Consider the following 26,670-nt stretch of genomic DNA (forward strand, 5'->3'; position numbering starts at 1 on the left):
TTTGTCACCATCTCCCACCTTGTGTGTAAAAAGATGCCTGAACCCTCAGAATCCACACTCATTTCCAAAATCACAAAATCCAAGGCATAAAAACGAACCCGAACACCCTCCAGTAGATGACTTGACGTAGCAGTACCTCACAAAGGCCAAGTACTACCACAATGATGCAACAACCAAGGTAGCACAGCAAAACAATGTCACGACAGGATGTGAGACATGTGTGGTACATGACATAGGATGATGCACCATGAATGGATGTGTACTGTCACAGGTCCCCTGTACAGGCGCCGGAGTGTCACGAAACAACCACCCCCACCATGTCCCGGGTGCCTGCAAGGTCAAACTCACACAGGCCCCTGAGACCCTGGTGGGGAAAGAGGTTCAGGGGTATGCAGTCAGGACAGGTGTTGACACACTGGATGACTGGAATGAGTGGCAGGAGAGGGGAGGAGGAATGACACATGAAACTAGGGAATGCACGAAAATGTACAACCTGCATGAACACATACACAATCCAAACAAACTTGGACATCATTGTCATGGCCTTCTGTAGTCCAGGCTCAGGAGTGGTACGAACCAACCACCCCCTCTAGGGTTTTGGCGCCTGCAAGTTCGGGGCTTACACAGGCATCCGCAACCCCAGTGGGGAAAGAGGGTCAGGGAACGTTGCTTGGATAGGCACGGGAAGCAGGAACACCGGGTAGAGGGTACAGGTTTCAAAATTGCATAGGATCACGGGTGATTAGGGAGAAAAAAACATACCAAATTGAACCACACATACATCCATGCATCAGTACACTCCCCAGCAAGCCTATGCAGAGCAGTTCGTAAGAAAAACAACAAGACACTTAGCTCTGGTTTTGAGTGCTGGCTTCCTGCCTGCGCACTCTCAGGTCCGGTTACAGGAGCACTGCAATGCTGCAAAGAGAGCCACAGTCAACAACCTGTACGTGCCAATTACACAAAAACACAACACCTAACATGCCCCATAGCAACAAACTACTCTACAAACAGACAATCTGTGGTTGATGCTTCGTACCCATATATAACATCACCCCTGTGACGGGTCATACACAGTCAATGCAGTAAGGCAGCCGCTGGTGGGTGCGTGGCAAATGGAACACCAATGTGTCACAATTCACACAACATGCAATGTTCCCTGGGTAAGCAGACAGACCCATATAGCAAGCCATGACTACAGAGCAAGTTGCGTACCACCATGACTGAAACAAAGTTGGCAGTGCATTTTACATGAAGTACGTGGAAAAGACATGCACTGCACCCGAGTATGTCCCTTGCTGTATGTCCCTGTGAGCTGCCCCTTTCCATGTCTCGGAAGGCTACATGGTTGATACAAGTGGCTCAATGGACCTTGGTGTACCGGAGGGTATGTGCCACTGCCCCTGCATGTGTCCCAGACAACCCTACTATCAACAGCCATCAGTCCACAAACACATCTGAGCTGCATTGTGTGCTTCAACACCAATATTCGTCTAAGCTCACCCTCAGTGCTGTGACTACGCCTGCATGTGCAACTCGCCTGGTGCAAGCTTTGCTGTGTCGTGGCCCCCCTGTGATGCTCACCTTGCCTGGAGTTCCTTGGAACATGTCAGCAGTTCTAGGATGTGGGTCCGCAATCACTGTGCCTCTGCTTGTGCACACATGTGCATGTGGGCACCAACAAACGTGTCCAGAATTCCGTCGTCCAATGGGCCATGTCTGCTGGCAAAGGTGCTCTGGAGGCTCATCCCCCTGCAGAAAGGGCATGAAACACATGATTAATGCTTCAAAGTCATCTGTGTGTGTCTCATCAGGCATCTCATTACTTGACCATGTCAGAGAGTCACATCACAAATCACACCATCAGTCCGTCTTTCACCTCCAAAGTGTGGAACACTATCTACAGCATGAATTGCAACAAGCACATGTACAGGAAAGATATGAAACATACTACACAATGCATAGCAATCAATGTCCACATTAATCATGACATACCCCATCTAGCAAAAGCAAAAATCTAGCAAAAGCTGAACAGTGGACAATGACACCTAAATCATCCCCACTAGGGGTGTCAACACAAGTCACACAGCACCAGACATGCCACAGATATGACAGTCCAAAGCCCTTGTGTAAAATGCTGTAACACCGAACCATCCTTGCGAGCCCATGGATAAGGGAGGCAGGAGTGGCATATGTGAGTCAAGGACCCCAAGCAGCAAACACATACACAAGACAACCATGAAGGGCCCAGCTGGAACAGACAGTGGATGCCTTCAAAAGCCACAAAGCACAGCACGTCACATGAAAGCACAATAGACTAGCAATTTTAAACTAAATCAACTATTAACTAATTACACTAACTATGGAAAACCTGCATTACCTATTTAAACTAACTATCAAACAGAAACTTAACTAACTAAACTAAAAGAAAAATCAAAAATGGCCACATACGACCCGGGGGGGAGGAGAGGCACCCAGGAGGGGGGAGGTACAGGGTGCTGCTCAACATCCACATGCGATGATGCTGAGCCAAAAAAAAAATCCTCCATGGGCTCAACGCCTGCACAGCACGACCTATGTGGGAGATAGATGGCCGTCCGAGTCTGGCTCATCCTGGAAAGGAGGACGTGGCACAGTAGCCTGGCCACGCCTAGCCGCAGCTTGCCCCTCGTCGGCAGCAAGTCTGCCGGACGGGTGAGCCTGGTTCTGTGTGGCGATGTGACGTAGGTCTGCATGCAGAACCTCCCGTGATACACGTGCTTCCTCTTGCAAGGTAGCACGTGTAACACGGAGTTCCTCCTGCAAGGCCTGGCTGGACAACCGCTGCACCTCCCGGCAAGCCTGTAGCTCAGCCAAGATGGTACGCTCAAGCTGTGCAAACCTCTCCTCTGCCTGCTGCCTCTGGGACATCATAAGGACACCCAGAGTGGATCTGAGGGAAGCATACTCCTCCCTCAGGGCATCCATGTGCGCCTCTGCGTGAGCAGCAATTGCTTGACGCAGAGACGACATTTCAGCCTGGCGTGCCCTGTCTGAGGCCGCCAAGCGCTGCCTGAGCGAGCGGGCCGTGGACCGTGCCGCCTGCTGCTGGAGAAGCACCTGCCTAGCAGTGGGGAGCACAGATCGGGCCACACGCTCCATGCTCTCAGCGATGTTCTCCATTGCTGCCCCCTGCCGTTCGGAATTGGCAGTCATGTCTTGCTCCCACTCAGTATACAGCGGTTGCGCGCGCCGACCGCGTTGCCGGGCTTGGCCCCTGCGGGACCCAAGGACCGGGGGTCCTCGCTGTGTTGGCACCGCCTGCGGCTGCACGACTACATGCCCCCGTCGACGTGATGTCCCAGGCACATCAGTGACTGGTGTGGAGGGTGACCCTGCGTCCCGATCCACCACGGGCGGAGGAACCAAGACTGTCTGATCCCTCAGTGCAGGTGTCCCAGACAGAGGAGTGTCCACATCAGAATCACTCACCCCTGACACATGGACTTGATGCTCATCCAACTCAACATGGACGTCAGAGTCGTCATCAAGGCTGGACTCATAGGCAGCCAGAGACAAGATGGACTGCAGCACTTGGGGGTTTTCGTGGCCTACCACCCCACGACCCCCACTAGTGCTGGGTTGATGTGGTGTTACCAACCCTGTGTCTGGCATGACAACACCATCCTCTGCCTCCATTGCGTCATCACCTGAAAAATAGAGAGAAAAAGGTCAATACACATGTCAGAAGCACACGACACACACACACACCGACAGCAAAGGCATCCGGCAGACATGTGACACACAACATATGACCTGGCATGCATGCTGGGTATACTTTGAATAGCTTCTGTGATCAGACCTGTTGAAAGGTGGCAGTTTCCATGGAAGTGGGTCTATGCAGTGCAGAAAATGTGTACGCCACTCACTACCTACATGTACAAGCACTACATGGTGTGTGCCAGGAAATGTGAAGGCAGTGCAATGTCAAATTCAGACATCACTTGCATTGTGCATTCAATGTGTACCATGTCTAGAAGCCAAGCACCCCTCCACCCCAGTACCAAAGCAGGGATGCCTAGCATGGTATGAAAAGGATGACCATACACCTGTGTATTGACAGGCAGTGTTGACTGGCATCAACAGCTTAATGTGATTCAAATTACAACACTGCAAATGATGCTGGGACAGTGGGCAGGACACATGATGGAAACTCCGGAGGCCGCCCACGTGTGAAGAAGACACAACAAGAGTTGGACAGAGTCATTGGCCATTGAACAGGCTGAGGCCTGTGAGCCACACAGATTGTCAGAGCCTAAACATGTGTGCAACGCAGGACTGAGCCACAGTTGACATGGGAAGGCTGATGAGATGGCAGGCAATGTATGTAACCAAGGACTTATATTACAGTGATCATCCAGTCAAGGACACATAGGGGCATGCGTGCAATGCACATGGAGCATGAATGGGCACTCATGTCCCTGCGGGACATCTGACCCATTCACAGTACAAGTGAGATACCCTGCATCGAGTACTGAGGCTGTACCACACGGCATATGTCTGGCAGATTCTACGCTGGAAGTTAGCATCTACACAGGACACATGAACAAGAAAGTACACATTGGCAAGATTGAAGCAGACCAGTGCAAAGGTGGAACTGGGGTGCAGAGTGGCGGAGGAGGGGCAAGGGAGCATGCCTACATGGAGTCCCGCATGCAGGCAGAGGAGACATGCATGACGGTAGCATTGCATTACTTACACATCAGAACCATGTACACGTCACATGTAGCAGCAATCATGCACAACACATCCCACAAGTGAAACACACACGTCCTCAACAAACACGCATCAACACTCACTGGACTGGGCATCAAAGTCCAGCTTCTCTCCCACTCCTTCGACCAATTCAGGTGGTATGAACTCCGCAACGAGAGCCTCATGCGGAGTGAGTTCTTCCTCCTCTGGTGCAGGCCCACCGCCAGTCACCAGAGTCAAGTTGTAATTTGAGGCACGCTTGGCCTTAGTGCTGCGCTTGATGTCATTCCAACGCTTTTTGCACTCCTGCGCCGTGCGCACCTCATGGCCGAATGAACTGACATGTTCCGCAACATGCTTCCAGTGGGTGTCACGTTGGGCAGCCGTGGTCTGACTATTGGCACCCACTAGCATGTCACGGCTGTGGCCCCGCACGTAGTCCACGAGGAAGTCCAGTTCCTGCTTACAGAAAGGCTTCTTCCTCGACGTGCAGGAGGTCGTGGCTGTGTGTGAGGTCCCAGCCTGTGCTGCAGGTGCAACCTTCCTCCTCTTGGACTGTGGCGCAGACCCTGGCTGGCTAATGCCGCCCTGACCAGTATGGCCAGTGGGTTCGGTGGATTGAGCCAAGGGAGTGGCAGGTGGAGGGATGACCAAAGGCCTGACTTGTGTCAGTGGCAGCTGGGTGCCCACTAATGGACCCTGCGCAGCAACATCAGCTGTGGCAGGGTCATTGACCGCAACGGTCCTGGTTGGCAGACTCACAACCGGGGTGCTGTTGGGTGCATCTGCCCCTGCACTTGCCAACACCCGGCTGTTCGGGGCAGCAGATGACATGACTGCCCCAGGGACACGTGTCTTGGTCTGAGCAGCCCGGCCTGCCCCTATGGTTTCCCCCCTGGCCTGTTGGAGATCTACCAAGGGCTCTTCATGTGCCAACGCAGCCTGCGCTGGCAGACCCTGAGCCTGGGTGGCGGTGTCCACAGCTGCACCTGCAGCTACCACTACCCTTGGGCCCGTGGCAGTCGATGGAACGGACTGCCGGGTCATATGGGTGCTAGTGCCAGATGCAGGAGCTGCATCCCCCGGAACCACAGGGGGTGGTGGCATGGCTGCACCGACACATGGCACAACATTGTGCTCAAGTGGCGCACCCCTGCCTCTTCCCCCTCTGTGGCTGCCCTGGACACCCTGGAGTCCCCCTACTCCCTGGTCACCACGGCCACGTCCCCGACCACGCCCGCCACGAGGAGTATGCCCAGCTGAGGTGCCCCTCACCTTTGGTGGCCTCCCAACCATGGCACAGATGTAGTAGTGCTGGCACAGATGGAGTGGTGCCAATGGGAGGTGTACACCACAATTGACCTGGGCAATTGGGGTGAAGGGGGTGGGAAGCAAGATGTTAACAGCCCCCCTGCACCTGCAAGGCTGTATGTGACCCGAGTGATGTGGTGACGGGTCACGCAACGCTCAGGCACCCCAAAACTGCAGTAAAACCGTGCACGCAACCCTGCAGCCTACATGCGTGGATTCAACCTCCCGCAGTACACGGTGGCACCCAGTAACACGAATAACGCGTACGCGTGGGACACGCAGGCTACTATGACATCGAAAATGGGTGCGATACACAGGGGCACCCGCAGTGGGAAAAAGAGCGTGTGCGACTCACCGTCTGACTAGCGCATGCAGAAAAACACGCGTAGCCAATACCCCCGCCAAAAGAAGAGATACGTCCTTGATAGCTGTGAAGTTGTGATGGCGCGCGAAACAACAGGAAGCAGCAACACACGTCGGTCTCCACGAAAGGCACGTACAGCGAACTGCTGGGCCCGCTCACCTTTAACCCGTGCTGAGGGAAACGCACGCGCGCGTCACGTCACTTACGCGCATGGGCCCTTTCCTCGTATTACAGGCGGACGTGCAGTTTCCACGTGCGCTTACGCGCATGGGCCCTTTCCTCGTATTACACGCGGACGTGCAGTTTTTCACGTGCGCTGAAATGCCCATGCACGTCTGTACGCGTCACGTCACAGGGGCGCTTGCGCTTGAGGGGCCTTCTGTCCAATGAAAATGCGTATGCGTGCAGACGCGCTTACGCGCTAAGGGCCTTTCCTCGAATTACACGCTGACGTGCAGATTTTTCACATGCCAAATCACTCCGTATCAAGCTGGCCACGCGTAAGCACACGGAAGACCACGCTCCTGCCCAGAAGGCCGAACTACTGCCCCCCAGAGCCCCGAGCACGCTCCCACCTGCCATATGCTGCTGCCTGACTGCCTGCTGCCCACGTGCACTGCCATTTGCTGCCTGCACATCAGCCAGGGGTGCTGTTGCTGTGACCACCCCTGCTGGAACCGAAGACTCCCGACTGGGATTGCATCGCTCCACAGCCCAGCCCCAGGACCCAGTTGCCCACCCACTCCTGCCTCTGGGATGTCATGTCGGGGCAAACACCATCTGTGACCACTGACAACCCCCGGCCAGAGAGGCAGAGGGGCACCAGCTTCAGTGCCACCGAAGTTGGTGTCCTGGTGGAGCAAGTCCTGGGGCAGTATGATGCCCTCTTCGGAAGCTCCCGTGGCGACAAGGAAGGACGGACTCGGATCTGGACTGACATCGTGACTGCCATCAACGCGGAGGGGGTGGCAGTCCGCGACTTACAACATGTCAGGAAGCGCTGGGAGGACTTCAGGTCCAGGACCCTGAACAAGGCCCGGCGCCTCTTGAAGGCAGCGGATGCCAAGGGGCGCCGGGGCCACTTGTCGGAAGAACAGATGAGGGTCCTGGAACGCATATCCCCAGCGCTCCACGTCCAGGTCCTTGAGAAGCAGACCCGTCTTGAGTCGAGCGGTGAGTGTACATGCATCCTGATTGTGAGCAGTGCGTGTGGTGATTATTCAGTAGTGTACAGGTTGCACATCTGTTTGTATGGGGTCGAGTATGGGTGGGGGTGTACAGGGCCGTGGGGCTGACACATGCGAGGGCTGTAATGTGTGAGACATGGATGGTGCTTGTGTGTGTAGGCTTGCATGCCAAATGCAGTTGTGTGGGCACACATGTTTGGATGAATGTGTATGTAAGTAGACATGTCCGTGATGTCACGCATGTATGTTGTTTTTGGCTGCATGTATCAGCACTGTGTACATGTGCATGTGTGTGTATTTGACAAGGGTGCAACAGTGATGCAACATGGATGCATGTGACAGCGGTATGTGGAAGCCTGATTGGCAGATGTGACATGGATGCCCGTCTGAACAGTGCGACACTTGGCAGAGGTGTACACATGCATGCAAGTGTGGTGGTGTGTGTACATGTGTGGTGCACTTCCTGTGGTGCATGTGATGTCTGGCTCACCTTTGGCTGCTCATGCTGTTGTATGTGTATGGATGGTGGTGGCAGTTGCGATATGGCTGTGGTATGGCTCATGTGTGCGAGTTGTAATGACATGTGTGTTGGGGATTGTGATGACATGTCTGAGGTTTGCCAATGCCACTCATGTACAACTGTCATGTGTGTATGTGTCCATTGTACAGTGCCCTTATGCCTGTGTTTTGTTTCTCCTTGTCTGCAGCGTCAACTTATGAAGAGGGCGGAGAAGGTGCTGTGGAGCACAGCGGCGGGGATCCCACCGCCAGCCGGAGACGCAAGGCCCGGCTCCCCTCCCATGTTGTCATCTCGTCGGGGAGTGAGGAGTCCGGTGCCGCGTCCCAGGCTGCAGCTGCCGGGGGGAGGTCCAAGAGGCGGAGGTTGGAGTTGGACTCCTCGGCAGCAGAAGGGGCAGCTGGCACCCCACAGGGCCTAACAGGGGAAGATGGCACGGAGTCATCCAGGTTGGTGGGGGGTTTGGTGGAGGAGGAGGCCGTGCAAGCACCAGAGACGGGGTCTGGAGGTGGGGATCCCACTGGTGCTAGTGGTGCAGTGCAGGACCAGGGACAGGAGGCAGCACAGGCCGCCGCGGAGGTGCCTGTGTGCAATCCTGTCCCTGATCCTGTCCCTGCATCATCTTGCACCAGCAGGGATGCCTACGTCCAGACCCGTTTTCAGGCAGGGGATGAGCTCACGTCAACTGGCCTTCCTCTGCCTGCGGACGTGGCTATCCGGGTCCGGGTTGAGCCTGTCCTGGCTGGTGTGGCGTTGCGTCAATGGGACATGCGAGGTGACCTGCAGTCTTTTCATGAAGAGACTGCAAGTCATCTCGAATGGCTCGTTGACCACGTCAGCCTGCTGGGACAGGTCACCCAGGCCGGATTCCTCCGTCTGATGGGGCTTGCTCCGACCCCCTCCTCAACTGGACCCCCTACGCGCCAGTCGTCCTCTGTGCCATCTTCCCACCCATCAGTCACTTGGGTGCCCTGTGGAGCTGCCTCTGACGGTGCGGCCAGGCTGGTGGAGGAGGCATCCCTGCCACAGTCGGGAGTCGGACGTCCAGCAGGGGTGGCCACATCAACGACTGCACCCCAGCCGGCGGAGGATGTGCAGGCAGCAGGAGGCAGTGCACGGGCAGAGGCACAGCAGCAGCAGCAACGTGGTGGGAGCCATGAAGGCTCGGGGCCTTCAACATCGGAGGGGCAGGCATCGGCCGGAGGGCAGGAGGACCCAGGACGGGGAGTGTCTTCTGTGTGGCAGCGGTTGGGCCAGCAGATAGGTGCGGAGCGGCGGCGGGCGGAAGAGGCGCGGCTCACAATGGTCAGGGCGGAGAACTCCATGCGGAGGGCCCTGAGGCGGGCCGAGTGCCTCGAGGCAATCCGCAGGGGGTTGGAGGAGGAGACGGCATCGTCCCTGCGGACCCTCGGGGCCATGGAACAGGACCGCCTCCGGGACATCGAACAGGAGTTCGATGATGCCCTGGCCCAGAACACCACGGAGTGAGCCGCTGGACTTGCCCGCCGCCTTTGTATATAGTTATATAGTTAGTGTTAGGTTTCCTTTATTTTTTTTTTATTTGGTTGCGATTGGACAATGCGCCACGTTTTTGTATGTAGTTCAGTTTTTAGTTAGTTGTCATAGTTAGGTTTCATTTGGTTGGGCTCATGGACCCGGGATTATCTTGTAAATAGTTCTTCAATGGATTTTTCTATTTTATGGAGTTTTTTCATCGCCATGGAGCAATGGTTTTTGTTTATCATTTACCCTTGGATTTCTTTTCTGACTGTGACTTTGGACACCATTTATTTTGTTTGTGCTGTGTGTTTTTGATTTTTTTCATGGACATTCATCTTCTTTTGGTTGTTTTGCTTTGTGGTTTTTCTCATTTCATTTCCATTCGAGTTGATTTTTAATACATTTATATTTTCATCCTTCAATGTGTCGTATCATCTCATTGCTTTCATGCACGTCATGTTGGGTGTTTTGACATTCACTTGCAGCCATTGTGTGTGACAGACATGTGTTCATTTGCATTATTTACATTGGGTGTGTAACATGTAATTGCCTTTGATATGTGGGTGGATGTGATAGTTGGTTGGGCCTTTTGGCAGGGGAGGATGGCCATTACGGACATGATTGGGGATTGGTGGGACCCAGGTGCAGGGGGGCTTGGATGGGACATGGGCGAGGGCCTGGTGGAGGGTGCCCCACAGTGCTGGGGGGTGGGGGTGCAGGGGTACATGAGTTGGACATGAGTGGGGGCCTGCTGGCAGGTGCCCCACAGTGCTGGGGGGTGGGGGTGCAGGGGTACATGAGTTGGACATGAGTGGGGGCCTGCTGGCAGGTGCCCCACAGTGCTGGGGGGTGGGGGTGCAGGGGTACATGAGTTGGACATGAGTGGGGGCCTGCTGGCAGGTGCCCCACAGTGCTGGGGGGTGGGGGGGGTGGGGAACATGAGTTGGACATGGGTGGGGGCCTGCTGGCAGGTGCCCCACAGTGCTGGGGGGTGGGGGTGCAGGGGTACATGAGTTGGACATGAGTGGGGGCCTGCTGGCAGGTGCCCCACAGTGCTGGGGGGTGGGGAGGTGGGGAACATGAGTTGCACATGGGTGGGGGCCTGCTGGCAGGTGCCCCACAGTGCTGGGGGGTGGGGGGGTGGGGAACATGAGTTGCGCATGGGTGGGGGCCTGCTGGCAGGTGCCCCACAGTGCTGGGGGGTGGGGGGGTGGGGAACATGAGTTGGACATGGGTGGGGGCCTGCTGGCAGGTGCCCCACAGTGCTGGGGGGTGGGGGGGTGGGGAACATGAGTTGGACATGGGTGGGGGCCTGCTGGCAGGTGCCCCACAGTGCTGGGGGGTGGGGGGGTGGGGAACATGAGTTGGACATGGGTGGGGGCCTGCTGGCAGGTGCCCCACAGTGCTGGGGGGTGGGGGTGCTGGGAGACATGGGTGGGGCCCTGGTGGAGGCTGCCCCTGGTGGCTGGGGGGTGGGGGTGGTGGGAGACATGGGTGGGGGCCTGGTGGTGGGTGCCCCTGCACTGCTGGGGGGTGGGGGTGCTGGTAGACATGGGTGGGGGCCTGGTGGAGGCTGCCCCTGGTGGCTGGGGGTGGTGGGAGACATGGGTGGGGGCCTGGTGGTGGGTGCCCCTGCACTGCTGGGGGGTGGGGGTGCTGGGAGACATGGGTGGGGGCCTGGTGGAGGCTGCCCCTGGTGGATGAGGGGTGGGGGTGGTGGGAGACATGGGTGGGGGCCTGGTGGTGGGTGCCCCTGCACTGCTGGGGGGTGGGGGTGGTGGGAGACATGGGTGGGGGCCTGGTGGAGGCTGCCCCTGGTGGCTGGGGGGTGGGGGTGGTGGGAGACATGGGTGGGGGCCTGGTGGTGGGTGCCCCTGCACTGCTGGGGGGTGGGGGTGGTGTGAGACATGGGTGGGGGCCTGGTGGAGGGTGCCCCTGGTGGCTGGGGGTGCAGGGGGACATGCGTTGGTGGGCAGTAGTGCAAGTTGACATGTGGGTTGGCTGGGGGGCATGGCCATGGTGGATGGGGTGCCTGCAGGACATGTGCAGGGTAGGCCCCTGTGGTGTGAGCCACCTGCAGGGGCCGTGGAGGGTGTAGAGGGAACACCTGGGAGGGCCCACACATGCAATTCACGTGTGGTGCTCCCCGCGCACCCCTGTAATACACGTACCCTGATGGAATCACGTGTCGAACTTCCCCCGCACCCCGAAATACACGTGCCCTGATGGAATCGCGTGTGGAACTTCCCCTGCACCCCTGGAATACACGTACCCTGCTGATTTCGCGTGTGGAACTTCCTGCGCACCCCTGAGATACGCGTACCCTGCTCGCACGGGACCAATCGCGTGTGGAAATTCCCGCGCACCCCTGAAATACACGTACCCTGCTGAAATCGCGTGTGTAACTTCCCCTGCACCCTGAAATACACGTACCCTGCTGATATCGCGTGTGGAACTTCACGCGCACCCCTGAAATACACGTACCCTGCGGAAATCGCGTGTGTAACTTCCCCTGCACCCTGAAATACACTTACCCTGCTGATATCGCGTGTGGAACTTCCCGCGCACCCCTGGAATACACGTACCATGATGGAATCGCGTGTGGAACTTCCCGCGCACCCCTGAGATACGCGTACCCTGCTCGCACGGGCCCAATCGCGTGTGGAAATTCCCGCGCACCCCTGAAATACACGTACCATGATGAAATCGCGTGTGGAACTTCCCGCGCACCCCTGAAATACGCGTACCCTGCTCGCACGGGGCCAATCGCGTGAGGTACTTCCCGCGCACCCGAGTGATACACGTAGCCCGCTTGCTGTGCTGGTACAGGTTTAGCGCATCCCTTTGCGCTGGATTGGGTATATTGATGGCTTTTCCCTGCGCGAGAGGCGTTCTTGGGGGCGTAACTGGCGCTGCTGCAGGGTCGCTGCGCCACTGTGCGCCACGGCTGGTTTTGGTGGCTGGAATCCATGAATACACTGTGCGCGGTAATGGATTTTAGCGCACGCGGCTGGCGCAGGGATTCGCACGCGCACACTGTGCGCCAGCCGCGTGCGCCACTTGTGCGCTGAATTCTATGAATTACCCCCTAAATGCTTTTTGGAGTATTTAGTCTGCATTGTGAATTTGAGGTATTTAAGAACAGACAAATCAGTGACTCACCCCTGAAGTGTACCTGAAATAAAACTTTAATGAGTCTTGCAATTATTGTATAAAATTCCAGAAAGACAAATTATTTGTTATTTCTGTTCTTTCTTATTTAGGGGTACTGCTCACTTGTGCAACCCCCTGTCTTTTTTCTAAGAAGCCTGAACAAGAATGCCAGCCCCTCTGTTAAAACTGATATAATATTATTTTGTCCTCATTGTATATGTTGGCCTATGCCCAGTCGCTTTGCGAGGAAATCCATATTGCAAGGTCGTGACCTTAACTGAATCAAGCCTCCATTTTAGGTTGAAACCACCATTTTAGTTTATCATGCAAAGTCACCCGGTGGCCTAAAATGGCCGACCTGTGTTCTCTTGTTCTTGCTTTAACCTCTGCAACCTCTGTAGGAGAGTTAATGTCCAACCTGCCTGCAGGCTACATGTTAGGGTCATGTAGACCGTGTCCTTTGTTGACCTCGGAATCAGGGGATTACTTGAATCGGCGATGTTAACCTACAAGTATACAAGAACAATAACGCTATCTAAACATGACATGCAAAACATCTGTTTGACCTGTATTAAAGCAAGAATCTGCAATATAACTAAATAGAAAAACACTACACAAAACCCACTTCTAAGGAAATAACAGAGAATAAGCAGGGCGTGTTGCATTTCAAATGCAATGCTTCAGAATGGCGAATCATAAGGAGCACCAGTGTTAGTTTGACAGTCGGTTCGACTGCAAAGATGCTGGATATTGGATGCACGGTTACACTGGATCGGATCGATCGTGCAGCTCAGGAGCTGCAGATCGTAAGGGTCACCAGGCTGAGTTCGATGGTCGGTTTGACAAGAAAGATGCTGGAGACTTGATGCACAATACAATTCTAGCAGGTCAATGCGGTGTCCGATGATCAGGGCTCGATGGCCCAGTCCGACTTGTGATGGCGTGATGGCAATCGGCAGCGAAAATGCTGGTGGTTTGACTGGAGGTTCGTCGGTGGCAGATGCAATGATGAGCTTGTGGTTTGCACCGAGGCAACAACGTGCTTGGCTAGCATGGCGCAGTGGCGAATATGTTCAAACAAAAGGTATGGTAGATTCAAAGGCATTGGATGGGGTGAAATCAAGGCTTGAATTGGTTTGCCTGCAGGAACGCAGGTTTCCTGGCTGTCTTGATTCTCTGGTTTCTCTGAGTCTCAATCCAGGTACTCAAGGCTACATTTTAGTCCTTGTTCTCATTCTAACAATCACCACAACTGCAGGTGTCCTACAACAGAGTGAGGTCTTGTGTACTATTGTGGCTGGCAGAGAGGCAGGTCTTGTCCCAGCAGCAGGTCATCCCCAGTGGTCCCTTGGGATGGGTAGGTGACAGAGCTCAGCTCTGCCCTGAACACTTAGTCTTCAACTCACTGTCGGAGGAGTTTGAAGGGATCAACTCTGCCAACAGAGACCTGAGCTATATTGGATCAGGCTGTGGAGTTCCCCAGCATTATCCATATACAGAGAGACAGCTAGGGCTGTCCTTGGGCCATTAGGTGGGTTGACTCTCCCATGGTGCTTACATGTCAGAAAGAATCTTTTCGATTTTGGACAGGTTAATCTATAGCAAATCCCTTATAACATCACTGGCAGCGCCAAAGAAGTTGTTAAGACAGATTCTGGCCTTAAGTGCTGTCAGGATATACTTGAGGCGATATCTACCTCAAACACATTGAGTATATAGTGGGGGAATAAGATGACCCAAGGATATGAATCCTATCTAGACATTATGAAGCCCAGATGCTTGCTCTCCCTGTATATTTAATGGAAATGTGCAATTCTGCCAGTGGCATGAAGAACACATAAGTGGGATGCCAGTGTGTCACACAAGTGTCCGTATTGTTTATATAGGATTGAGACTGAAGAACACTTTTTCCAAGCGTGCCCCCTATATCAGCATTTCAGAAGGATATATTTGCGACAGAGATTCTTGTCAGCACAAGTTGTCACCACTAGGGATGCTATGACTCTCTGCAGAAGGCCTAATGATGAGGCAAACGTTTTGCCATTGTAACATGTTTGCACAGATCTAGGCTGAAAAGAGGTGCAGTATTTATTGAAGTCATTGAATAGAATAGTGCCACCTGGAACCTAATAATGGCCCGCATTACACCCCAGCCGTTAAGGGGTTAACGGCGCCGTAAAAGGTGGCGGCGCCGTTAAACCCTTGATGCCTGATTACGAGGTCCCTTTGCGGGTTGGAGACTTTAACGCCTGCTTTTTGCAGGCGTTAAAAACCAACCCGCAAAGGGACCTTGGTGCTAAGTACGGTGCCGCAATTTGCGGCACCGTACTTAGCGCCTTACCCATTTCCATAGAGCCCTATGGGGCAAAAATGGGAATGGGGAAGGGCCATGGCGGCATGGGGAATTACCGCCCCGCCAACCTCGGAATGGGGCGGTAATTCCCCATTCCGCCATGGCGGAGTTGGTAAGTTACCGGCATGGACCATGGTGCTATTAGCACCATGGTCCAACGCCTGGGTCGTAATGAGGGCCAATGTCTAATGCGGTGCATTCAGCCATGATCTGTGCATCTTGAAATGTAACTGTGCCTAATGATAATATGTCACGGTTGGTTTGAAATCCTTTCTGGCATAAGGCCAGTTGGCAGCCATATGTAACTGAGATCATTTGCATCACAAGTAAAGATCCAGCAGTCTTTTGGGTTGTGTCATTGATTGTAATGCAGTGATTAACTATTCACAATGTGTAATGTGGATATGGTTTTCAGAGAAAATTGTCGATCAATTCTTGGCGCTGCATGCACCAACCCCTTTCTTCTGCATGGCCATGCTTTGCTGGTCTGCCAGCCCGTGACTCGTCACCCTCCTCCTCTCAGTCTGCCTGTGCCACGTCCTCCTCTGCAGGCAATGGTACATTCCTCCTGATGGCCACATTATGCAGCATCACACACACAAGGACTATCTTTCCAACCTTTTCTGGACAGTGCATAAGTACGCCTCTAGTCTGGTCGAAGCAGCAGAATCTACCTTTCATTGTGAGTTCTGTGCATACCCTGATCTTTGTGTGTGACTAATTCTAGGCAATTTAATGTGTCGTCCCAGGGCTCCTTATTGGGGTCATGAGCCATGGTAGTTTTGGGTAGCAATGCACAATGACTTGTGCCCATCCTTCTCTGGAGCATATGTATGTAGCCCAGTCTGGATTCCCCAACCATCCCTGCACATCCCAATGGTTACTTTGCATGTTGCAGTCTGTGCTTCCTTTTTTCCTGGCCATTGTGGTGTATTTGATGTGTGCCAGTGACAGTGCTTGGAGTTTTGTATGTCACCAGACTGTTGTGTGCTACTGGGTATGGTGCAGTGCTTTTTTTCTGCTAGCCTGGGTGGCCATCTGGGTACGGCATCATTTCTGAGGGGTAAGGGAGGTGGCACAAAAATAAATGTTCTGTTATGGTCTCCTCTGCATTCTGGGAATTGTGATCCCTTCATCCCAACTGCGTTAGTGTGAAGGGAGCATGGCATGGGATGATTGCAAGGCCCTATGGATCATACCCCTGGATACTTTGTGCTATGCGCACATAGTGTATCTTTAGCCCCCCCCACCACCTTCACTTCCACATTCACCTTTGTGGATACATACCTAGGAATCAAGTGTGCTGTCCTCTGTGGGTCTCCATGTATGCAGGAAGTGTGCTGCTCCATAGAATCATGGCGTCATGACTTGAACCTGAAAATCTAGCACAACAGTGGGTGACAATGAGGTCTTTGTTGCATGTGCATTGCACGTTCAGGGACTGTTTCCTGTTTTGATACACATGCTCTGAAACTTGGAGTGCCACCAATGCCACATGCATGCAGACTCGAACTGCTGTTACCAGGGGCGTTGCTGGGGGGGGCTAAGGGGGCTATAGCCCCTGATCTTTTGGTTGTAGCCCCGGATAGAATCTCTGGAGCTACAGCCAAAAGACTAGCTAGCCCCCAGTCCCAACAGTTCCGACATCAGCTTAGCCCCGGGTCTTTTCCAGACCTAGCAACTCCCCTGGCTGTTACACTGGGGAAGTGAGCAGCGGTGTTAAATCAGACTTTTGTGGCATGAGGGGTATTGGGCAGAGAGATGTGCTCGTACACATGTTTCAGTAGTGGATCCAGCACTTGTCCCAGCTCTTTGGAAAATGTTGGTTGTGACATGCCATGCAGCATGCCGACGGCATAAGCGCAGGATTGATACCAGCTTCAGCAGCAGCATTATGGCTGTTTGTATGTTAATGGTACTCTCAATGTCTGGCTGGACAAGGCTGAGGAGGTTTACAATTGTTTGGCGGTTGAGGAGATACAGTGTTATCAACTGTGCACCTGACAGTGTCCAGGGCGATAGTCGAAATCTGGGTATGTGCGCCCTTAATTCCTCGCGTCTCCTCCGCCTTGACCCCGGTGGGTTCCTTTGTTGCTGTGGGGTGCTCTCCTCTGTAGATCCATATGTAGAAGGAGTCCCTGGCTATCACAGTTGGCAACTGCCATGGGCTGCATGGTGCTTGGAAGTGAGTTTGGGGAAGGTGTGTACCTCACATACCCTGCATGAGCCAGATGGCTGCACCTGTGACTTCATGTGGCTTCATTTTCTTCACCTGGATGCATTTACCTCCACCTGTTTGGTGGAGGTAACTGTGCACATTTTTTTGCATTATTACCGCCCATTTTTGGTGGTATCAGTGGTATTTCCACTTGTAATACGGTGGAATTACTATTGTTATTCCTTGCAGTAATTCCCCCTGTGGCGATTCTGCTGGTGGAATTAGTGCCTATTTCATTTACTGTAACGCATAATTTGGCACAATGGTAAAAGTGTCAGTAATGGCATTTTTACCACTCACTGCTGTACTCATAATGGGCACTTTGCCTTCTGCACTTGTACCCGAGCCTTGCTCTAAATTAAATAAGGCGCCTACTTCTTTAGTGAACTCTGAGCATCAACCTGTGGCATTAATTACTGTTTCTTTCAATCTGGCAGTAGACACACATATGACATGTACACACAAAAGTCTAGACAACCCTTGGAAATCAGGTTTGCTGCTAATGTATTTTTGTTTAGCCATCTGTTGTAGATAGAGGAAACAACTTGTCTAAAGAAGTACAATCAATGTCGGATGAAATTAAAGAAAAATGGAATTCATTGCTGATTTTATGCGGTTCTTTAGGAGGTTCTTTGTTTATTATGGATGACATGCAAAGTGGCATAAAAAGGGTATGCCAACAATTATGGCCAATTTGCCTGCACACCCGGTTGATGCCCCCAATTAAATCACTAACAGCCCACTTACCATTTTGAGACAAGATCAAGATGGTACATTTACTCACTCCCCACAAAGTTCCAATCAATCTGTCCCATTGCAACTATTCTGATTATGCAGACATTAATCATATTAAAAGTGGATGTGAATAGTAACCCCAGCCAAGGTCCAAACCTACACATGCAAACAGCAATTACACAGGGATAAACCACGCTAAAATTAATTTACCACCCCAAGCACTGCCTTTGGTGGGTGTCATTGTTGGGGTGCCTTCACTCACCAAGGGAGCTAGGAAATCTTCTACATCCCTAATAAACAAAGTGACGCGCTGGATTAATACAGGAATAATTGGTCCCAATGTTAATCCACAGGACGCATTGATGGCAAGTAGGGTAGGTTGGGTCAGCAACTCTCCTAAGAAATGTGTGGGTGATTGGATAGTAACAATATTTTCAAACCCTAAACTGTTGGATTATGTAATCAATTCCAATTTGGGATTGTGCTTATTTATGAACAAAACACGGATAGTACCCTTATCTTATTTTTACCCGCCACATCTTGCTTTCAATACTGGTAATGTTGAAGGTTCCAACACTATAAATTGGTGAATAAAAGGGGAAGAATGTCCCTGCTTAGTACTAAAACCACAATGAAACTTTGAGCTTGGAAACTATTAAACTACTGCAATCAATTGGGGGAAAGTTGCCCTCTAACCCACCCAAAAAGAATTAATTTTCAACACCCATAGTTTGTAATAATAGATTTGAAACTCGTGAGGAGATTGACTGACTAAATGAAGCATTAACTCCTCATCAGGAAATTGACACCCCACCAAATTAAGTATTTAGTATTCATCCTCTGATCCATACTCTGCTCTTGTAACTGAAGGTCCAATAGCTATTTACCACCAACTCTTAAGGTTTTTCACATGGAACATTGCAGGTGCAAAGTCTAAGTTGAGCAATTCCAATGTATGCACCTATTTGAATGAGTATGAAATCATCCTCATTCAAGAAACCTGGGCAAGTGAAGAACTGGTTTTGGATGGATTTAGGTGTTATCAAACTCTGGCTCAAAACAAGGCACAAGGAAGATCTTATGAAGACCTACTGATTTTGATAAAATCCTTGATTGATTGCAAGGTACAGCTAATGAAGTCTTGACTAAATGTCGTACAAGCCTAGTCTCACATTTCAAGAGGGGAGATTCAATGTTTATCATTAATTTGTATAACTCCATGCAGAAACAAAATGGTATTTCTTCCTTACTATGTTTCAAGGAATGTATGGAAGAATATTTATTGAATGAACTTCAGGAAGGAGATGTGATAATCCTTGGCGGGAGGGATTTTAATTTAAAACTAGGGAATGGCCCTAACCAGGATTTATTTGATGAGGAAGAAAATATGGCAATGGGCCTGTGGGAACCCAACATGTAAGATCCCTTCCTATGCTCAAATGGTATAATATTTCACACATGGTTAGTAGAGTGGGAGCTTTGATCTATTAATGGTTGGGTGCCTGGTGATGAACCAGAGAAAATCACATTCAGCAGACACCAGGGAAAGTCCCGATTGACTATTTTTGTATTTGTTTGTCTAAATGGCCCCTCATTGACAATAGTTTTGTGGAACACAAATGGTGCAGTGATCATTTTCCCATAGTACTAAGCATCACGTGGCAACCTAGATCAGTACCAAATAATGAATGACCCACACATGACTAGTACAGAATTAAATGTAACCAAAACCCATAGAATCAAATGGCAACAAATAGACAAATCAAAAATCTAGCATGAAATAATAGCTCCCAATATTTGCTCTTTTTTAGCCATACTGAATTTGGATACCAACCACTCAACAACATTACTAACCTATGACCAAATAATGGGCAAGATTTCAAATATTTTTGCAGTGAAGATTTCCTCTAATGATAAAACCCTGATGAGAGGCTGTTTCATAAACACAGCATAGAGGCCAAAGACAATCTTCTGGTAGTCCTGAAAAACCTGCCTGCAACTAAAGCTAAGGTGCTTAGTGCTCAAGCACTGTACAACAGAGGTGTTGCTGGGGGATGAGGGGGATGAGGGGGGTGAGGGGGCTATAGCCCTGGGTCTTTTGTTTGTAGCCCTAGGTAGAAGTTCAGGGGCTACAACCAAAAGGCTAGCTGGCCCTGAGTCCCGACAGACCTGGAATTAGCATAGCCCCAGATCTTTTCCAGTCCCAGAAACGCCCCATCTGTACAAAAATACCTCAACCCTTGGTAAATCAGAGCTTGATAAAGATACCTATTCAGATTTGCTTAAGGCTTCCATTGAAAAAAATACTAAACTGTTTTGGAAGATTGTGTCTAATGGACCTCCATACAAACATAAAATATCGGGCATGGAAAGAAATGTAGAGGACAATGCCGGGTTAGAAACATTTTCATGATTATACAGTGCAAATAGCATAATATCCACTGATATTCTGAATGATTTGAACAGTTATTTATAAAACCAAAGTCTGTCTCATTGGCAAATGCAGTAGCTTTATCATTTACTCTAAAAGACATAAGTGCAGCAATTATAGTTTTTTTTTATTGCATTTTAACTACAGGGTGCATTACAAGCTTGCTGTCATTTTCCCTATATTCAAAAAAGGAGACAGATACAGACCTATTTCTCTGTTGGACACATGCTTTAAGATATTTGGTAGAGCCCTACTGAAGAAACTAGACCGGTAGGCCTTGGAAAACGATATTCTGGCAACTACAGTCAGGCTTTCGTTCTGGCCTAAGGACTTCGGAAAAAGCTTTAATATCTATGTTATTGCCGCTCACTCAGTCTTTATTAAGAAAGACAATTTATTTGGCTTTCATTGACCTGAACACTGCCTTTGACAAAGTCAACAGATCTAAACTATGGTGAGTGCTCAGGTCCATAGAATGTCTGTTAGACATATGGGAAAAAGGTATTAATATCCACTCACAAAATAAGGCTTGTGTGTGGAGTGGACCAAACAGACATTTTACATATTTTTTTCAGTTTGATACAGGAGTCAGACAGGACTGCGTGCTTGTTCCATTTTTGTTTTCGTTGTATATAAATGACGTGTATGACTGTCCGGTGTCCTTACGAGCGGATGTTCCCAGGATCAGCAACAAGGTCTAGCCTACGCAGAAGATACTGTCCTTATGGCACATACCCCAAACGCATTACAAAAGCACTTTACTCAGGACACAAGGTGCCATTCTTGTTTGTACCACAGGGAGAAAACACACAGAAAATCGATTTTTTTTTAGTAATCACTCCCTCATCCCACTGGTATCAGTTTGACTATTGGGTATTTGTTTTACTAATAGGTTATTAGGACAGGAGGACAAAAACAGACACTAAGGATGAGGCATGCATGGTGTTTCACGTTTTATGATAATGCGTAAAGATCAACGCCTAAACAACCCCCTTGAAGTATACAAAACAAAATCTAAGTCAGTAGTCAAATATGGGGGCTTGTTTCTGGGTTTTACGAATGCTTCAATGTTACAAACAGTGGGAAAATATGTTTATAAGAAACTATCAGCCTTTCCCAGATCTGCTCAAACTAGGCAGTCCATGCAGAGTTACGCCAGTCTAATCTAGAGGATGTGTGGTGTCTTTTATCTCAGTTTATTATACTGAATATTTTAATGATATGACATGATAGATTATTTATGATATGATATGATATGATAGTTTATTTATATAGCGCCTATACACAATGTGTTTCAAAGCGCTTCAAGGAGGGAGGGGACATAGGAAAATACAGTTACATTCAGCAAAAGTCCTTGAAACAATACAGAATGTGAAAATAACTATCATAATAGGCCTGTCGACATTTCTGATAGTGCAAGTGCATAGAACAAGTAAGGCAAGGGGTGATGGAAAGGAAGGAAAACAGAGCAAGCAGTAACATTACTAAGTCTGACGACAATTTACGCAGTGCAGGTGGTAACAAGAGGCGAGGTGGGAGGGGGGGCAAGTGGACGGAGGGGGGAAGGAGAACAAGACACGCTACTGAGCAAAAAGTCAGTGACAAATTGAAAAGTAGGGGAGGGGGTAGGGGGAGAACAAAAAGGGGGGGAGACAGACAAGCTGCTATCAAGAGTCACGGAACAGATGATAGGAGTAAGTGCTAGGAGGCGGAAGTCTAAGAGGGGGAGAAAAGGAGGGGGGAGTAGGAGGGAAGTTGAAGAGGACGGAATGAGGAGGGGGGGTGGAGCGCAGAGCAAGATACTCACGGGGGGCAGGGGGGCATACAGATACTCACGGGGGCAGAGGGGGGGCACACAGATACTCACGGGGGGCAGGGGGGGCAGAGGGGGCACACAGATACTCACGGGGGCAGGAGGGGGGCACACAGATACTCACGGGGGGCAGGGGGGCACACAGATACTCACGGGGGCAGGGGGGGCAGGAGGGGCACACAGATACTCACGGGGGGCAGGGGGGGCACACAGATACTCACAGGGGCAGCGGGGGCAGGAGGGGCACACAGATACTCACGGGGGCAGGAGGGGGGGCACACAATACTTACAGGAGGAAGGGGGCAGGAGGGGCACATAGATACTCACGGGGGGCAGGAGGGGGGCACAGAGATACTGACGGGGCAGGGGGGGCAGGAGGGGCACATAGATACTCACGGGGGGCAGGAGGGGGGCACACAGATACTCATGGGGGGCAGGGGGGGCAGGAGGGGCACATAGATACTCACGGGGGGCAGGAGGGGGGCACACAGATAATCACGGGGGGCAGGAGGGGCACATAGATACTCACGGCGGGCAGGAGGGGGGCACACAGATACTCACGGGGGGCAGGGGGGCAGGAGGGGCACATAGATACTCACGGGGGGCAGGAGGGGGCACACAGATACTCACGGGGGTAGGGGGGGCAGGAGGGGCACATAGATACTCACGGGGGGCAGGAGGGGGGCACACAGATACTCACGGGGGCAGGGGGGGCAGGAGGGGCACATAGATACTCACGGGGGGCAGGAGGGGGGCACACAGATACTCACGTGGGGCAGGGGGGGCTCACAGATACTCACGGGGGCAGGGGGGCAGGAGGGGCACATAGATACTCACGGGGGCAGGAGGGGGGCACACAGATACTCACGGGGGTCAGGGGGGCAGGAGGGGGGCACACAGATACTCACGGGGGCAGGGGGGGAAGGAGGGGCACATAGATAGTAACGGGGGGCAGGAGGGGGGCACACAGATACTCACGGGGGGCAGGGGGGCAGGGGGGCAGGAGGGGCACATAGATACTCACGGGGGCAGGAGGGGCACATAGATACTCATGGGGGGCAGGAGGGGGGCACACAGATACTCACAGGGGGCAGGGGGGCAGGAGGGGCACATAGATACTCACGGGGGGCAGGAGGGGCACATAGATACTCACGGGTGCAGGAGGGGGGCACACAGATACTCACGGGGGCACGGGGGGCAGGAGGGGGGCACACAGATACTCACGGGGGGCAGGGGGGGGCAGGAGGGGCACATAGATACTCACGGGGGGCAGGGGGGGCAGGAGGGGCACATAGATACTCATGGGGGCAGGAGGGGGGGCACACAGATACTCACGGGGGGCACGGGGGGCATGAGGGGGGCACACAGATACTCACGGGGGCAGGGGGGCAGGAGGGGCACATAGATACTCACAGGGGGCAGGAGGGGGGCACACAGATACTCACGGGGAGCATGGGGGGCAGGAAGGGGGCACACAGATACTCGCGGGGGGCAGGGGGGGCAGGAGGGGCACATAGATACTCATGGGGGGCAGGGGGGACAGGAGGGGCACATAGATACTCACGGGGGGCAGGAGGGGGGCACATAGATACTCACGGGGGGTAGGGGGGGCAGGAGGGGCACATAGATACTCACGGGGGGCAGGAGGGGGGCACACAGATACTCACGGGGGGCAGGAGGGGCAGGAGGGGCACATAGATACTCACGGGGGGTAGACAAGCACTCACATGGGGCCGGGGATCCGGCGTACCGCGGTGGACAGCGGTAGACAGGGCCTTAGGATCGGGCCTTTGGGGGAGGGCCGGCCAAGTGCTTAATACCCAGAGGTTGCTAAGCGCAGACCTGGGGATCGAACCCGTGTTGCTCTGTGTCGTCAAGCTTCCAAGGCAAGCATGTTGCCCCTGAGCTATCCTCCCAGATTATGAAAGCTGGATCTTCGCTGGTACCTTGGTTTAAACATATGACACGTTTTATCACAAACATTAGCACCCGGCAGGGGGAGCCAGCCAATCAGGTGGCTAGGTACCTAGGCTTGAACCGCCCCTGTAAGCCTGCGTTCCAAGCCGCCTGACGGCCAGCTTCCCCCCCCCCGCTGCATCTTGCCTCCAGCCCCCATCTCCTTTTTTTATTTTGAATCCTCCTCTGACCCCAAACATATCTTATTGTGGCTGCGGTGGCACTCACCGCTGCAACCGCACCTTCCTTTCTGCTCACAACAGCTGCCATGGAAAGGGAAGAGGGGCTCCATATGGAGCCCCGCCTTCCCTTTCCATGCAAGCCATGCTGGTAAAGTTTTTCCTTCCTACAATGGGATGCTTGATGCATCCCATTATAGGAAGGAAAATCTTTTTTTAGCACCCTGGGTTGCCGGTTTGGTAACCTAGGGTGCTAATGGCCTTCACACCTGATCCGGCGATAATGGCACATTGTTCCCTCACATTTTATGTCACTATCTATACTCAACCAGGCAATACATAAAGAGTATTAATCTCATCTGAAATATATGTCTTCTGAGTCTAGAGAAACCAATGAATTTTTGAAGCCTTTTAATCGCAGATTTGCATTATTTGTAGACTTTAGGAGACAGGAATAACTCTCATGGAATGATAAACTATCTGATCGATGTCTTGTGACAAGAGCTCATTTTGATTGCATTCCATTGTGATCAAAAAATGCGCTTTGATCAGGCTCAGAAGAGGAAATAAATTGGCTACTATGTCTTGCACCTATCAAAGAAGTAATGCAATTTATTTTCTTCTGCCCGCCTATTTGCACCTTAGGAAAAAAACAATTTTCTTGGTTTTAAAAGACACTAGGTTTGTTCAATGTCGGCCAGCTCTAAGTTTTTTTTATTAAATGTCAATTCTTGTTCCATTGGGTGGGCTTTACTGAGACATCTTTCGTCAAGCATGAATATTAAGGATAGATTTTTTGTCATTTTACTAGTCCTATTTGTAATTGGTTTTTACTCATTGTTGTAAATGTGTATTATTGATGTTCTTTACTGATTATGAGTTGGAATGTACTGTACTTTTCTGAAATAAACATTTTGATAATGATGATGCCTAGTATCTTTAGGAGTACTATATATGTACATATATATATTACACTGCCACGGTAGTGGCCATGTAGTTATGGTTAAGTTGCTGTTTCCATAGGAAGAGCACTTTTTGGGTGGCTTACAACTTCGCTCTCCCTGGACGAATCCTCACCAAACTTTGCAAAAAAAAGTATATGGCCCACTCTGAATTTTTTTGCAAAGTTTGCTGAGGTTTGGTCCAGGGGGGTCAAAGTTATAGCGGGGGTCCCAAAACCTTTTTTTTTTCCATAGACTGAATGGGGGAAAAGCTTTTCGCACACCTACAGCCCGAACCGGTGGACGGATTTTCACCAAATTTGCACCAGGAGCAGCGGTTTGGTCCCAAAAGCGTGCTTTTGTAAATTTAGCGAAAATCCGTACAGTAGGTTTCTTGTAAACGATCAAAAAGTAGGTCTAAAACAATTTGTGATATCTATGTCCGCTCCGCAGAGACACTTCCCTGTCCGCTCCATGGGTAGGGCACCGATTTGCTAATTGGCTCGCGTCATATCCGCGGACACGCAACGTGTCGGCCGATTGGCTGGAGTGAGGCGTGATGTGCGTCAAATTGTTCCGATGAGCCTGCCACCTGCCATCTTAGATCCGCCCACAGCGCGGCGGCGAACTGAGGCGAAATGCAGTTTTGGGTAGTGTTTTGATGTGCAAGAGTGCTTGGGGAGGTTTGGGGAGTAAGAGATGAGTGAAATACTGGATTTGTTTAGGTGGCAGGTGCTACTGATGTATTCGCTTTGCCCACGCTGTCCGGGATGTTCGTAATTAGTGAAAATGAAAGGTGTCCTATAGATAGTATTCCCGCCCGTGCTGTGCGCAGGCAAGTTGCAACTGTTCTAAGGACATGCGTAGTGTCAGCGGACATTAAAATTGAGTATATGCCGCAGTTACAATGTTTAATTCTGTGGGTGTGATACTGAGTTATAAGCCACCATGGGGGTGATATGTTGCAGTGGTTGTGGCCAGAGCCTAGAGTTTTGGGTGCATGGCCGCAGGCCGTAGGCCGTATGCCATACACCCAAGACTCTAGGCCCTGGCCACAACCACCGCAGCATATCACCCGCACAGATCACACCCATAGAATGGAATATCTATCAGGTGATTGTTGGCAGGGCCTAGAGTCTTGGGTGCATGGCCAAGGGCCATGCACCCAAGACCGATCTTATAAGCACTGAAGTTATAAGAGAGCATGGGTGTGATATGGTGGAGTGGTTGTGGGTGTGGAATGCTGTGCTGGTTGTGGCAGGGCCTAGAGTCTTGGGT

This window comes from Ambystoma mexicanum, chromosome 7q (assembly GCF_040938575.1).
Source record: "Ambystoma mexicanum isolate Mex_15411 chromosome 7q, UKY_AmexF1_1, whole genome shotgun sequence".
NCBI lineage: Eukaryota > Metazoa > Chordata > Amphibia > Caudata > Ambystomatidae > Ambystoma > Ambystoma mexicanum.